Genomic DNA, 3,404 nt, shown 5'->3' with positions numbered 1-3,404 from the left:
GAAAAGTCAAGATCCTTCGAGAATCTCATGACGTGTTACCAGGGTCACGTGACTTCCGCTGTCGTAACAATACCCATATCAGCCGTCTCTGCTGTAGCTACACGATGAGCTATTTGTGCTCTGTCCACAGCTGTATGTCTTAGCCACGGGAGGTGGGGGCATTTTTTATTAACTGAGCCATTACACGATATGTCTAGACTTCCAGAGTCAGTGTTATTTTGATGTTATCAAATTTTTACCTGTTTTAAATTTTCAATAAGAAAAAGAAAGCAAGACTACATTCTAACAAGCTGTTTAACAACATTTGATTGTTAAGAAAAAAATGTTAGTCTTTAAGAACATTTAAGTTGTACCAGTTTTAATTTTTCTATAGACAGTCGTTGTATTTAAATACCAGCTGGTTTACTGCTTTCAAATTAACTAAAATTAATGAGAAGGAGACAGCGTTTCGGCTTCTATACTGAGGCCTTCTTCAGTATTGATACTGAAACGTCATCTCCTTCTCTTTCAACAGGCAGTTGCAGTCTATCAAATTTCTCAAACCTATCATGTCTACTCTGCCTAAAGTTCCACTAAATGACATGTCAGCATAAGTGGTTTTGAATTATGTATCGTAATTAGTTTGAGTTGTGTTAAATTGACCTATACAAACTAACTAGGATATGTTTTCTATGCTTAGCCATCCAAAGCTACTGTATAGAAGTTACTTTTCAGTGAGGCTGAGTATCATTCGTTTTAGAAATAATGTTAAACTTGAGACTTACTACTTAAGCTGTATTTTGTCTTGGAATATCAAAGTTGTATGATAAAGATGTGTCTACAGTATTTTGTAGAATATATAAATACAGTACATATAACATCGACCAATGTATTAAAACGTTCGGAAGCCTATCTGATTGTCGGGCAATTTTTGTCAACTGACTGTGATCAAACTAATTATAATAAAAATATAATGATTAATTTTGAATTTGGTTTTGTTACACATTTCGGGCAAAGCTACACAAGGGCTATCTGCGCATAGTAGTCTTCAATTTGAAACTGATAGCCTAGAAGGAAAATAGCTCAACAGCACCCACCGCTAACTTTCGGGCTACCATTGTCTGAACGAATTGTGGAATTTAACAGACATTCTTATAACGCACCCAGGGTCATAAAGAGCGGGGCGAGTTTTTGCTGTAATAATTCGTGAATTATCAGGTTCGCAGTTTGAGCACGCTAATCACTAAGCCACGTTTGGCCTATCATTAAAGAACTCGACAACACCCTGATATAATAATAATAATAGTAATAAAAACAAATAGGCATTCATATATACTCAAAAGGCTCAGCTTGAGTTTCGTGCTGAAAATGTAAAAATGCCCTCAGTGGCTAAGCGATTAGTCTGAAGACTTATAACGCTAAAGGTCTGGCATGGTCTGATGGGTAAGGTGCTCGACTCGCAATCTACGGGTCGCGGATTCGAATCCCCGTCACAGCAAACATGCTCGCCCTTTCAGCCGTGGGGGCGTTATTATGTGACGGTCAATCCCACTATTCGTTAGTAAAAGAGTAGCCTAAGAGTTGACGGTGGGTGGTGATGACTAGCTGCCTTCCCTCTAGTCTATTACTGCTAAATTAGGGACGGCTAGTGCAGATAGCCGTCGAGTAGCTTTGCGCGAATTTCAAAATAAATAATCTTTACACATACACGAACACACGTTGTCTTTTTATAACATTGTTTCTGATTTAATTCAGGATGACCACGCTATTTTTTATTCTTGTTTGTGTCTAAACCTAATTTGTAGCGTTATAATTCCTCAGAAACACTGATCAGTGTACAATATGAAAAAGAAGTAGGGTGAAAACAAAGAGCTGAAGAGCAGTGAAAACTACGAAAACATTTCAGTAAAGAACGAATAATCTTAAATAACTGCAAAAGCTAAAAGAACGAAAGTTGTTTTATAAAGTATAACATCCACAGAAAGTGAAATATGAATTGTTAGATTTTATACGTATGTTTAACAAAACACTACTCTTGGGCTCTTCTGTTTCTTTCTTTTCTTTACTATTTTCTATCGGTTTTTCCTTATTTCAAAGGTCACTATCATTGATCTAATTTTATAGATAATCCATAATAAAAAAAAAGTTCAAATATAAATTTTCAATCACATTTAATTAACCCGAGTTAATTAAAATTTTTTTTTCAAAATTTAGAAACATAAAATATAATCCTTATGTAAATTAAATGCATTAAAATATACTCAAAATAAATTATTTTAAACTTATCAAATATACTTCCACTCTTTTCTATTTCTTTAGCCCCCACGGGTACCCCCAGTGGCACAGCGGTATGTCTGCGGAATTACAACGCTAGAAACTGGGTTTCGATACTCGTGGGGGGCAGAGCACAGATAGCCCATTGTGTAGCTTCATGCTTCTTTACAATCCATCAGCCCATCTCCCAGTGGCACAGTGGCATGCCTGTGGACTTTCAAAGCTAAAAACCCGGGTGTCAATACCCGTGTTGGACATAGCACATATAACCAATTATGTAGCTTTGTAGTTAATTACAAGTAAACAAACAAATAAATTATTTCTTTATCATTTTTCTTTTGATTAAAACTTTATTTTAACTAAATATTCTCCTGTTATTAAAGAAAAGCATGTTTATTTCCATAATCTTTAACAATTTAATATCAAATATTTTCCTTTTTTGTACCAATTTCATTACTTCTACCCTCTCACCCCTATCTGCTAAACATTGTTTTATATTCTAAAATCGAATACCTTTATCGCTTTAGAAATTAATTCACATTCATACATGATTTCAACATATTCTGAAAAGAGTAGAAGCTAGAATTACTTTTCTGTGAGTCAAATTCTTTAGCAGACCTCATACGTAAATCTATCATAGTAAAAGACTGATTAATTTAACAAGCAAAGATGTTTATGCAATTCTTGGTATAAGCCTTTTTTGTTTACCGCTAAACTAACGTTTCAATGTATGCACATATTTTTCTTTTTTTACGTAACTGACATTCTACCACAAACGGGTTTTCCAGAAGTGGAAACCAACTTCAAAAATTAATTACAATATATATATATAATCTTTTTTTCCCTTCTTCTTCTTTCAAACTGGTTATAGATGGAACATTCTTGTTAGACAGTTGATTGAAGGTAATGTTTGTTCCGCCCTAGTCAGTATACTGGTTATAGATAAAACGTTCTTGTTGGACAGTTAACTGAAGGTAATGTTTGTTCCGCCCTAGTCAGTATACTGGTTATAGATAAAACGTTCTTGTTGGACAGTTAACTGAAGGTAATTTTTGTACCGCCCTAGTCAGTATACTGGTTATAGATAAAATGTTCTTGTTGGACAGTTAACTGAAGGTAATTTTTGTACCGCCCTAGTCAGTATACTGGTT

The sequence above is a fragment of the Limulus polyphemus genome, unplaced genomic scaffold (assembly GCF_000517525.1).
Source record: "Limulus polyphemus unplaced genomic scaffold, Limulus_polyphemus-2.1.2 Scaffold583, whole genome shotgun sequence".
NCBI lineage: Eukaryota > Metazoa > Arthropoda > Merostomata > Xiphosura > Limulidae > Limulus > Limulus polyphemus.
The sequence above is the reverse complement of the archived record's forward strand: the minus strand, read 5'-3'. Positions refer to the sequence as shown.